This window comes from Nanorana parkeri, unplaced genomic scaffold, assembly GCF_000935625.1.
Source record: "Nanorana parkeri isolate BGI_ZX_2015 unplaced genomic scaffold, ASM93562v1 scaffold107, whole genome shotgun sequence".
NCBI classification, from domain to species: Eukaryota; Metazoa; Chordata; class Amphibia; order Anura; family Dicroglossidae; genus Nanorana; species Nanorana parkeri.
This window is the reverse complement of record NW_017306375.1, coordinates 1,626,369-1,639,559: the sequence shown is the minus strand read 5'-3', so window position 1 is coordinate 1,639,559 and position 13,191 is coordinate 1,626,369. Positions and strand designations below refer to the sequence as shown.

The 13,191-nt window shown below is 42.7% G+C and overlaps 1 protein-coding gene across 1 annotated transcript in view; it reads right to left on the bottom strand.

Annotated features, from left to right (window-relative positions):
* SLC26A2 (solute carrier family 26 member 2) overlaps window positions 1–12,035 on the bottom strand; it is a 45,908-nt gene extending 33,873 nt beyond the window's left edge. The window contains exon 1 of the mRNA XM_018553048.1: window positions 11,961–12,035. The gene's annotated coding sequence lies outside the window, so the exon portion shown is untranslated. The remainder of the gene's footprint in view (window positions 1–11,960) is intronic.
* Window positions 12,036–13,191: the final 1,156 nt, after the last annotated feature.

Here is a 13,191-nt window from a genome sequence, read left to right as displayed (position 1 = left end):
GCTGGAGAAACGGAGAGGGTAGGGGGGAATTGCTGCGGGGTGTGGTGGCTGATAATCACCGCTCTCTGCAAGGAGAAGCTATGACCAGTGGTTTCTAAAAGTTTAGCTCTTGAGCTATAGAGCCAGCGTGTGACAGCTGTAGTGTCACATGCCACCTCAAACTATTGGGATGAGTACATTTTACTCCCCCTGTAGTTCTCCTTTAACTGCTTGACGACCAGGTGTTTAGACCTTCTTCCTGGCCAGGCAATTTTTTAGTATTTAGCGCTGCGGTACTTTGACTGACATTTATTCCGTCATGCAATGCTGTACTGAAATTAATTTTGTACCATTTTTTAGGGACAGATAGAGCTTTCTTTTGGTGGTATTTAATCACCACTGCGGGTTTTATTTTTACTATATTTCAGAAAATTTACAGATTTTTTTTTTTTTTAACATTATGTTAGTGAAACATTTATTATTACCCAATTTTTTTGTAAAATATAAAAGAGGGGGTCACGTCGGGTAAATAGACACCAAACATGTCATGCTTAAAAATTGCGCGCACCCGCGAAATCGCAAAAAGCTACCATACCCAAAATTGACCATAGGCGACGCTTTAAAAGCTTTTACCGCTAATCAGTTTAGTGTCATCAGTGATTGATGGCCCTAAAATTATTTCTCTCACTGCGACGTTCGCGGCGATATGTAACATGTGCGGCGTAATAGGCGCAATTGCCGTTTTCGCAGGTATGCGTACCCGACGCATGTTTGCATGCGTGCATGCGTGCATGTATGGGTGGGGGCTTTTAAAAAAAAAATTGTAATTCTTTTTTATGTGTAACTTAAAAAATTTTGGGGAAACTTAAATTTTTTTTTCACTTAACTTTATTGCTATCACATATGGTCCTAAGAAATCCCTCCTGTAGTGGAAAGATCCATACTCGATTTCCTTGCTGCACTTACTTATATCAAGGCTATTTTGAAGCTAAGCAATCAAATCTCATTGCTCCTGGTACAACCTTCACAAACTAGGATAAAATGAAAAATGGAAAAGCAAAAATGTAATATACCATTTTTTGAAGACTTGCCATTTTTTACAATTGTATCTCCATGTTGAATACCCATATGTTGTTTACCACATGAGATTTTTTTATTCACAAAAAGGATTAATTACACTCTGTTGCACTCTTTTCCCTCAGACCTTGTAGAATGCTGCTCAACACCATTATTTAAAGGGTGGACAGGAAAAGGAAATATGTGCAATAAATCTCATAATGTAGCTCCATTACAAAGTTCAAATGTTTGCTTAGTCTGAGTCACCCAAAAAACCTACAAAAGACATTGTAAATTCATTCATGAACCAACTACACTTAGTAATAATAGGCCATGGGACCACAGTGACACCCAACAGTACAATTGCGATGCTATTAGAATGTAATGATTTATCGAGAAATCAACAGCTAAATAATTGCAAATAAAATGAAGTCCTGAAGTCTGTGCCCGGAGTCCATTGCTGGTTTCCCAAAAGCTGTTTCCCGCTACAGCAGTTTAGATTGTACAATGAATGCAATGGTGTTCTCTCTCCAAACCCCAGCCTGTGACTGGACAGTGAAAGAGCAACAGTAGACTGATCAGTCGATCCCTCTGCCCTCTTCTCATATTAGCCTGTTCGTTGCCAACATATTTGCATGCAACACACCTGATTGACTCCCAGTCCTGGGTGCTGCTGTATTGCAATAAGCTGATACCAAACCACATTCACGTACTTAGACTAGCTGCATTTAAAAAATAAAATAATGATTTAATAGCAAATAACAAGGTGCGTGAATACAGTATGTCTTTATACCTGCCTGAGTTCAGTTATAATATATTATGATACATATATACAAAACTGATACCTGGTTTTAGATCAAAATCACCCAAAGGCTTTTAAAGGCAAAGTCCACCTTTTAGAAAAAAAAAATAATAATAAATGCACACTTAATAAAACAAAAAATGTGCATTTATTATTATTTTGCATTGGAACCAGTAAGGTCCCCTTTCACACTATCCGATCATTGGGCATCCGATCGGGTCCACCCTAAAAAACTGACAGGCGGACCCGATCGGACCGCCCATCTGAAAGGAACCTAAAGCATTGCTACTGCGATCAGTGGATCACAGGTGCAGTGCTGTAACCTCTGCAGGCGCTTGCTCCTGTCTATGTCTGTACCGAGATACAGGTTTCTATGTGACCATGTTTCACCCTGAATATGGGTGTAACATGAAACATTGCCAGAATAGTAAACAGCTTTTAATTATCTCCTCATCTTTCCCTGATCCCTATCGTCTAAGGTCTGCTGCATGCTCCAAAACCTAAAACAAATAACAGTTCTAACACACAGACACAAAAATTTGCAACTGCCACTATTTTTTTCTACAATGTCTCTGCTTTCAGAAAATATATAATTTTGGGGGGGTTCAGGCCTAAAATGTGGATTTAAACATGTGTGCAAAAACCCCCCACAAAAACAGCTCTGTTAGCTAAAGGAGTAAACAAGTTGAGGGAAATGTATCAAGAATGGAGTAGACAAAATCTGGAGCAGTTGTCCAGGGAAACCAATCAGCTTCTCTCTTCAGTTTATTGAGTTAAGATTTGAAAATGAAAGATAGAAGCTGATTGGTTGCCATGCTCAGCTGCTCCAGATTTTGTTTGCTCCAGTTTTGATAAATTCCACTCATTGTATTTTGATGCTGCCCCATAACTCTTCCATGCTTCGCAAAGGTCCATGTGTACCTTACAGTATTAATCCTGACAGCATTTCACGCTCTCAGTAAGATAGCAAAAACATACATGAAATTGAACATTTTGAATGAAAGTGTTTAGTTACAAACGGGCATGCACAATAATACCTTAAAGTAGAAATATATTGTTCTATTAAATAATTATAAGTGCACCTGCCCCTTGAGTCTTCTCTTAGTCCCCCAGCAAAGTCCCACAAATGCCTGTTGATCCTGACAGTGAGGTGCACCTAATGCAGTTTCCTGTGATGGTGTGGCAACAATACTGCACTGCCCTTAACTGCACTGCCCTTAAATTCAGAGCAAAGTTGCCCCTCTCATGGTGGCTGTAGGCTTGCACTACAGTGGGATGAGACAGGGGCGTCCAAAGGCTGGGTGTCACCGGGACCGGGTGACACCTCGCTGTGATGTCATCGTACACGTGTGTGACGTCACTGCGCGAGATTACGTCATCGTGCACACTCGGTCATCTCATTGACGCCTGCCGGCGGCCATCTTGGTGACAGACGCCGGGTAAGGTATGCCACCGGGTCCCCTCCTCTCTCCTGACACTGTCGGGCTCTCGGTCCATGACCGAGTGCCCGACTTTTTAGAGGGGGTGACACCAAAATGACTGTCATTCGGATTGGTGTCACCCCCCCAATGGCGTCACCCGGGTTTGGGCAGCACCCCCCTTGTGACGCCACTGGGATGAGAAAATGTTTTAGGGAGTGTGGCTATCCATTTTGTCACTGCTGATTCACAGGCCTGTAGCTTGTCAATTAGCACCTGGTCACATCTAGTCCTCCTCACTGCTTTCTGCATTGACAACACTGACTCTGTTTTTGAATCCCCACCCAGCTCCCCAATACACACACACACACACATTGTGGCATGCGAGATACAAATGAAGGAGGATTTGGCTGAGTCAGGACAATTTTTGTTTACTTTATGAGCCTTGTGCATCACACAGTAACTGGATATGGTACTTGCTCTGGCTGTTATACAGGAGCCTTTAGTTGCACCTATAGAGCCTAATAAGTTCTTACCCTTCTATCCACTTGGAGTACTCTGGTACACTTACTCATCTTGGCCCTCTGCAGCTCTATGAGACAGTCAGAGATGCTCCATGACCTATGGTAAATATAGGTTGAAACTGAATTGAACCTATAACAATAAAAAGCAGCTCTGCAAAGCAAATCCCAGTGACTATTTTCTTACTGCAATCATCAAGTTCTCACAGGTATGAGACGTGTTTGGATCCTATTACCGCAATATCATCTCTATTTTGTTAATAAGAATAACTCTTTGTTAGCAAACACAGCCAGTAGAAATGTAATAACTGCTAGAACAATATGAGGACATATGGGGTTACAATGCAATCACAGCTGTACAGCATGTAACCAGAACAGTGTAAATGAATCGCTAACTCTCTTCTTTAAATCCAGAAAAAAGTTTGATTGCCATCAATGTCATTTCTGTTTTGTGTTTTCATCAAATATTTTTTCTGTTAATATTGATCAGTACCAGTTGTTTATGTATACACTTGGGGGGGGGGGAGGGATTTATCAAAACCGGAGCAGACAAAATTTGGAGCAGCTCTGCATGGCAACCAGAAGCTTCTCTCTTCACTATGTGCAGTTAAGATTTGAAAATGAAAGAGAGAAGCTGATTGGTTACCATGCGCAGCTGCTGCAGAATAAATCCCCTTCACTGTTTATAGCCATGCACCCATAGAGGTTATTTTACAGGAGTAGAGGATGCTCACTTTGCAATGTGAATTTTATTTCATAAGATGAACCTGTGTGCACTTTGATTATAAAATCATGTTGTAGCAAAAAATCTGCTTTTATAGCCTCCCTCACACAACTGTTTGATCCTTGTGCGGAGGGCCGTTCGTGGGCGATTTCCGGATGAAAACCGCAGTGTATGGGCAACACAAGTTCCCCGTAGTGTCTCTGTACAGCTCGTGCATCAGAAGCATCCTTCGGTACCCCAGAAACTCTAAATCCTAGAGAGCTCTAATATGCAAATGCTGACACTTTGGCTAAGGGTACATTGTCACCAACCGCATGGCAACTGGTGTGCGTGGACAGTGCTGATGCACGTATTTGAGCCGCATTGCACTGTTTTTTTTTTTGTTAGAACTTTACTAAAATGTCACAAATAATGTTGGGCACCACACAACAGCCGCTGTGCTTTTTCCACAGCGGCTGGTATGAATGGGCCCTAAGGTGGAACAAGACCCACCAATGTAACATTCTTCCAAAACATTAACTTTTAAGGCGTGTCTCTGGTAATAACTATCAAGGTTGTCAGTGTTTTTATTTTAGCTTTCAACTAAACTTTCCAGCCCTCAAATGTTTGTTGTCATAGCTGGTCTTATGTGCAGCACCATGACAACTGCAATCCAAATAGAGGCTAAGTTGGCGCCTTCAAACTACTGCAGAAGTAGTAAGACTCATTGACAGAAAGGAATAGACCCTCTTTTTCTTAGAGGTCACCACTGAAATCTGGGGGAATATTTACTGTATATCAGTGGGTGACTAACGTAATATTATTGTTATTAAATTACTGTATACTTTCTTGCTTAAGTTATGTTTTATATTTACACAAAACAAATATGTGTGGAATGATATTACACACCTTTCAACAAATATCTCTGTTTAGTAAACATACAAAAAATAAGGCAATTTTCTTTGAAAAAAAAACAATAATTACATGACTCCTACTGCAACGTGACAAGAGTGAGGCTCTGCGCTTGCTGTTTCTACTTGGAATTTTCTTGGTGGACGTCTGTAGCTGGAAACAGGTCATGACCTTCTCTTCAGGCAGATTTGAGTGTTTTTGTCTCCATAGGCTTCATTTGAAATGCCTTAAAACACACTTCACAAGCAGTTTGTGAGCATATTCATTTTTTTTTACATTTTGCATGACGTCACAGATGTTGCTGCTTTCCAGTGTGCCAAACAGACAAACTGCTGAAGCTGGACGACAGCAAAACGCTCAAAAACACTTCAAAAACGTATGTATAATTGCATAAAAATTCACAAAAACGCCTGAAAATGCAGACACCCTGGGTGTGAATCCAGGCTAATAAATAGCTAGAAGAGGGCTCATATTCCGAAATGGAAGAGTCACAATCCCAGATTCACTTGGGGGAATTTATCAAAACTGGAGCAGACAAAATCTGGAGCAGCTGTGCATGGTAACCAATCAGCTTCTCTCTTTCATTTTCAAATCATAACTGAACAAAATGAAGAGAGGAGCTGATTGGTAAGTTGAGCTGATTCAACTGCTCTAGATTTTGTATACTCCAGTTTTGATAAATCCCCCCCACTTTATTTAGTAAATAATGGGAAGCTGTACCAGGTCTGTTATAGTACAAGGAGGAGTTAGTTTTGTAAAACATTCACTAAAAAAAAAAAAACACATTCTGGGGTTTATTTACTAAAGGCAAATAGGCAGCTGTTCACTTTGTAATATAAATGTGGTGAAACTTCATTTTGCAAAGAATACCCAATCATCTGCAAAAAACAGTATTTGTGCTGACACTTCACCTCATTCACTAAGCTAAGGGAAAATTGCCTTGCAATGAGAACAGCCTATTTGCCTTTAGTGAATGAAGTATGTCCAGTTCTTAAGACCTTATGCTTCCTATAAACAAACCATGAACTGGATGTCGCCGAACTCTGATAACTAGATGTCACTGAACGGAGCAGAAAAAAAAAAAGTGAAAACACAATTTGCTGCATCACCATTACAAGCCCATATTCCGCACACACAATCCTAAACCACATTCAAGCCACAAACAATACAATGACACAGGAATCCATTCCTTCCAGAGGAAAAGACATGAATTCCTTTTACTACAATATGTGTCAGCCAGAGTGTGAGCAAAAAAGGAAGCAGAGAGTGTAAAGTGCATGTGATGGCTGCTTGTGCTCTCATCATGTCACACAGTCTAGGTCAGGGGTAAGCAATCTCGGCCCTCCAGCTGTTCTGGAACTTCAAGTCCCATGAGACAGCCACAGACATGACTACTAGAGGAAGAGACATAATGATGGGAATTGTAGTTTCAGCACAGCTGGAGTGCCACGGTTGCCTGGTCTAGGTTAAAATAAATCAGGCATTCTGTGCCCTTGTCACAGAATACATTTAAGCATTCTTTAGCTATGTTTATGACCCTGGTTTTATTCTTTCCTTTAATTACACATTTCTGAGCGGTTGCAGCTGAAGATCAAACTAGAGCCAGAAGTAGTGCGCACTGGATTCAATACTGGGTATTAGCACTGGAATACTTGGCTCAGCTACTGGTATCTACTAAGGCCCCGTTGACAACAGGGTGTATCGTGAATAGGCCAAACGTGCGTGCTTCGTTGCACGGTCACAATACGTGCACAAACGCAGATCGTGCTTGCATTTCCATTGGGCGCGCATCACGGGAATGTGCATCCGCACAGGTTTGCGGGACTTTGTTTTCTGGATCTGAGGCATGTCCCCATTGGGTCCCAGGATGGGTGCCAACCGCAGAAAAGAAGTGCATATCGCAAACTTTGCAGCATGGGTTTCAAGTTTTTTTCCCATGTGGGGAAAAACCGTGTTTGCTTGGCTGAGTTTAGGATGCCATTACCTGGTACTAGCGTGTTCCGCGTTTGTGCATGTATCATGAACGCGCATTTTTGTGCACGTTTGACACGCGTTCACGTTATGCCCTGGTGTGAATAGGACTTTACTTGGTAATGGCACCCCAAATACAGCCGAGCATTTGCTGAAAAAAAAACATGGAAGGCATGTCACCTTATTTACGACATGTATTTCTTTTCCATGAACCCAATGGGGATTAATGGGCACACGCGCCAAACGTGGGAAACAAAGTCCCGCATACCCTGGTGTGAACAGGGCCTAACAGTGGGGATGTCCAGTGCTAATGCATTTAGTGCCAGAGTACTGGAATCTCACTGCACTTTAATAAAAAATGTTCCATGTAGTCTATAAAAGGTGCTAGAAGGCACACATGCCGTCAGTCCCTACAGGATTTACTAACATGACCTCTGTGGAATTGCATTTTCATTCCAACTGGATTTATGTAGAGAAGCTTTAGGCAATCAAGCGCTGGGACTATATTATTTAAAGGAACACTACACTTTTTTTTACAGCAGGAGCTTCTGTAAAGCTGAAAGCTGCCGAAGGATTAGTGAATTGGTTCAGCCAGTGCAAAAATGTACATCATTCTTCCAGGCAGCACAGTCAGGTTAGTGACCTGACTTTTCTATTCTGCAGGTAAGAAGCACAGCTTGGTCACTCGCTGCCCCGACTACCTGGGCGATGAAGGGGCAACAACACCTCTCTTTCAGTTTTCATTATACTGTACAGGGGACGGCTACAGGCTGATATGAAACAAATATAGGAACTTCCTTTGAAAACCAAATTTGATGACAGTTCACTTTGAATCTGTTAACCATCTTCTTATATCTCTAGATAACATCAACGGTTAGAGTTGTTCACATGAGCTACCTAAGCAGCTTTTAGTCTCCTTGCTGGATTTTTATATTTCTTTATTTTTTTTCTACTTCAATTTGTCATATATAAATATTAATCATTTTTATATTTCTTCAAATTGCATGGATTTCAGCAGACAGAGTGAGATCTTCGCTTGGTCAGCAGGAGGTGAGAGACCCCGCAGTTTTGGGGTGTAAAGTTGGGGCTCTGTACCCCAGATATACAGTGGTACCTCGGTTCACGAACTTAATTCGTTCTGCGATTCTGGTCACAAACCGATTTGCTTGTGAACCGAATCAAACTGTGATCTCGACTAGAGGAAGCCATGACCATGTGTCAGAGCAGGGAAAATGGCTGCAGTTGTGTTCGTCAATCGAAGCGGAGTTTGCGAACAGAGGCAAAATGTTGCCGAACGTCCTGTTCGCGAACCGAATTGTCCGCGAACAGAAGCGTTCGTGAAACGAGGTACCACTGTATAAGGAACCAGCAGATGATTGGGTACACTACCATCTATATCTAAATTGTTATTGTTGTCTGTGTCTACAATGGGGACAGTCACTGTTCCTATTTGTCCTGGTGACCAATGTCAGTGGGACAGAAACTGATGGGAAATGTAAAATTTGGAGATTGTCAGCTGAACAGAAGGGGATGAGAGGAAATGTTCAACCCTTTGCCAGCACTGTATCACTTAAAGACCTGTGTAAGGCCTAGTTCACATCTGAGCGTTTTTACGCGCGGATCTAGTTGCGGGAAAACATGCAAAACACACATTTCCATTCAAGTCAAAGGCGACTGTTCACACCTTAGTGGTGCGTCGAATGTACGAAAACACCTGTCACGCCAAAAGATGCAGAAGCTATTTTCAGACGGATGCTGCCAGGTTTTGGTCCCATAGATATCCTTATGCAAGGAGAACCACGCGTTTTAAAAAAACGCACAAAACTGCTCTCTGCCGTGACAGGGGGAGGGGCTGGATTCCCCCCTCCCCGCTCCGATCTGCCAGTGCTGACTGGCGGAACGGACGAGGGAGGGGGCGGGTACAGCTGGCTCTGCCTCTAGATAGGCAGAGCCAGCTGTCACTCACGCAGCTGGGCGGATCTCGACGTCCATGTCGGGATCCGCTCCGGCTGCGGCGTCTCAGTATACCGCGAGCTACTGAGCTTAGGGTAACGGCAGGATGCTAGTTTGTGTCCTCCCGTTACCCTAAGGAGAACTATGGGGAAAAACACTGACCCCATAGTTCTCCTTTAAGTGACTGTCAGCTTTACACTGGAAGAGATTGTAATGGCAGAGCTGCCGCCAGATTGCTTCCATGGGCCGGTGAACAGGGTCCCTCATCCCCTGCCTTGCCTGCTGCCCCTCCTGTGGGCCCGGACCGGCATCTTGGGTGTTGGCAGGAAGCGGGGAGAGAGAGGAAGCGGGGAGAGAGACCTGGCAACATCTGTTTTCTAAACTGATGACCTGTACGGGCTTTTAAAATAATCCCTATGGACAATTTGGGGTCCTGTATTTTGCCGCCGTTTCACGGGCCCATTCAATTTTAAAGCTTAGCATGTTGGGTATCTATTTACTCAGCGCAGCCTCATCTTTTATATTTTACACAAAAATTAGTATCTTTTACTGAAATTTTGGGCTTGATAAACAGTTGCACTAATATCATGCAATGTAAAAAAGTGCAACTGACGCCATTTCATTTCATCAAGGGTCTGTGTTTTAAGGAAAAAAACTCACGGGGCTTTTGAGTAATTTTCCGGCCTAAAATGTGGATTATAACATGTGTGAAAAGAAATGCTCTGGCAGTGAAATGGTTAATGGGAACACTAGTTTGGTGACAGCTATCTAAGAGGGAACTTTTCCTCACATTAGAGAGCTATCTTCACACTTCCTGTTCTGTCTTTGGGACAGGAAGTGAACGGGAAGCTCCCTAATGAGACACACACCAAGAAAAAAGCCAGACATGTTTTAACCTTTTTTGTTCAGTTAATCTTTAAAAATGAAAGAGAGAAGCTGATTGGTTACTATGGACAACTGCTCCTTTTTCTTCCTGTCATTTTTAAGGATTCCATCTGTACAAAGGTACATTTTGGGCTGGCCACCCTGGCTAGTTGGCATGTCAGTTTTAGGGCTATGTTAGACAAGCGCTCGTGTTGCTGGTGACAATGCACCATTGACAGATCTTTAGCAGACCGCTTCCTTTTTTCTATGGAACAGTTGCCTTGTTGGCCAGACCAGGCCAGCAAGACGTCGCTCCCCCGCTATTGAATGAGATCCTGCAGAATTCAGAACCAGAGAAGGAACTACTTCATTAGGGTAAGTGCTTCCCTTGCCACTGGTGAAGAGTCACCCTGACATGTGTGGCATAAGACCCTTGACCTACGTTGGCCATGCACTGGTAGATTTGCATATGAAAAATCTTGTCAGCATATTGGATAATCCCATCAGAGACTTGAGGAATGTGGTTTGAAACTTAATTTGAATTTGACATTCGATTTTGCAATGTATGAAGTATCCCAAACAGAAACCACAGCCGCTGCTTTTGTCACTATAGTCAAAACTGATCATCATCATTGACTCTAATAACTATAAGAAAATCAAACATGTGTGTAAAGAAATGCTCCGAAAAAAGAAAAATTCTTACCATGTACAACCAGTAATGTGTGTGGTGAGCCCACATTTATAACACTATTCCATCTGTACCACTCTTCAACACCCTCTTGTAAGCAACACATAATTCATATAATACATTCAATTGAGAACATTGTCTAACCACCAGAATGATCAAATAAACAGTGGTTGGAATTTATGAAAGCTGGAGCAGACAGAATCTGGAACAGTTGCTCATAGTACCCAATCTGCATCATTCTTCATTTTGTTCAGTTAAAATTTGAAAATGAAAGCGGAAAGCTGTTTGGTTACTTTGGGCAACTGCTCCAGCTTCTAGGGCAATCCATAAAAACTGGAGCAAACACAATCAGAAGCAGTTGCCTGTGGCAACCAATCAGCTTCTCTCTTTAGTTCGTTCAGTTAAGCTGATTACAGTGGCGTTCAAGGGGGGTGCGAGAGGTGCGGCCCGCAACAGGGTGTCACCATTGCACTGGTGACGCCAAAATGACTGACAGTCATCTTGGTATCACCCCCCTGTAAAAAGTCGGGCACTCGGTCATGGACCGGGAGCCCATCAGTTGTGCATGGCAACCAATCTGCTTCCCTCTTCAGTTTGTTCAGTTAAGCTTTGAAACATAGAAGCTGATTGGTTGCATTTGGCAACTGCTCCAGTTTTTATCAATCTCCCTCTGTCTGCTCCAGTTTTTATCAATCCCCCTCTGTCTGCTCCAGTTTTTAATAACAATGTGGGTAAAAAGTGGGTAATAAAAGGCATTATAACTTCAGGGTGTGATCTACTTGACTACAATATCCTATCAAATGTATCACCTTTATCTTAATCACGTTTATCATTTTAATTACGAGTATTAGTAATTGCAATAATAATAATAATACATTTGCACAACAGTTTATATAATGACAGTCATCAGGTGTTCTATAATGTGCCATGATATATGTATTATAAATAAGTATATATGTATTATAAATAAACAAGTTAGACAAAGCTGCAAATACTAAACATGTCCTATAAAGTGATATTATATAAGATCTACGTGATGACAGTTGGAGTACATGAGAAGAGACGGAGAGCAGCTATTCATGTCAGTCATTACCTGTGACAGTGATGAGATGAGTGGAGGTGGTCGGCCAGCTGAGCTGTCATTTACAAGACTTTAGCCCCGCCCCCTTAAGGGCAGCGTATTTATTTGTACTTATTTGTCTGCGATCTGGGACAAGCATGCCATAGACAGCAGGCGGCCAGGGAGCTGGAAAGTCAAGTTTGCCCAGAAAACTTTTGCCAGCGTCTCCGCAGACACAGCTGACAAGTGCAGAACCGGCTACCAGCTGGTCCTTTCCTCCAGCACGAGTTAAGGAAAAGTTGTATGTAAGCACAGAAGCAATGACAAGTCCCACCCAGTCCCTACACTCTGACAATGACCCCCCATAGTGATCAGCCCCTTGGTACTCACCGGGCTCAGTGTTTAGAGCGGGCTGCCAGGGCCCTAGGAAGGAGTTAACAGCTGTCATAGGGCCGTCCCGTAGTCAGGAGGCGGAGAGCTGCTTCAACAAGTGATGGCTGACAACTCCCACACTGGGAGGGTGGACTCAATGGGCTGATGCTGTGCATGTGGACGTGTAGCTGTTACAACACACAACAGGGACTCTGTGTGCTGCAACTACATATACAGCAGAGGCATGACTTAAGAACTGGACAAACTGCCATTGACAGCTGCACTGTCCTATACCCAGCACATCAAAAACATTCAGCACCAACTATGTAATCAATTCCGCGATCGAATGTTAAGGAAAGAGTTTAATCTTTAGCTGCAGCTTTAAAGTGACACTAAACCCAGGAGGTAAATCTTAAAAATACATTCAAGTACCCTAACTAATAACAAAAATGTATCTTATTTGTGTATCACCATATCAGGACCAGAAAATTTTTTGTCCGCACCTGAAATGCATCTCAATGTATTTCTATGGAATCCCTGGGCTCTGTTCACACCAGTGCAGTCCGCAGGGGGGGAAAAATGCTGCATGCACTATTTGTTCTGGTCTGGAACTCACCAAAACGCATGTACACACATCAGAAACGCATGCAAACGCACTCGACTGCACCGGAATGCCCATTTTAAGCTTAAAAAAAGCATCAGAATAGGGTCAAAAACACACTGCACTGCGTTTGAAGATCTGATCCAGATCTTCAGACGCACAACAAGTAACAACGTCTAGCCGAAGGATCGGCCGAAGCTACGGCCAGATCCTTCGGCAGCTTTGTGAATAGACCCCTTAGTGTCACATTAAGTGGAAAGCCGGCCATACATCTGTAGGATTTCAGTGGCA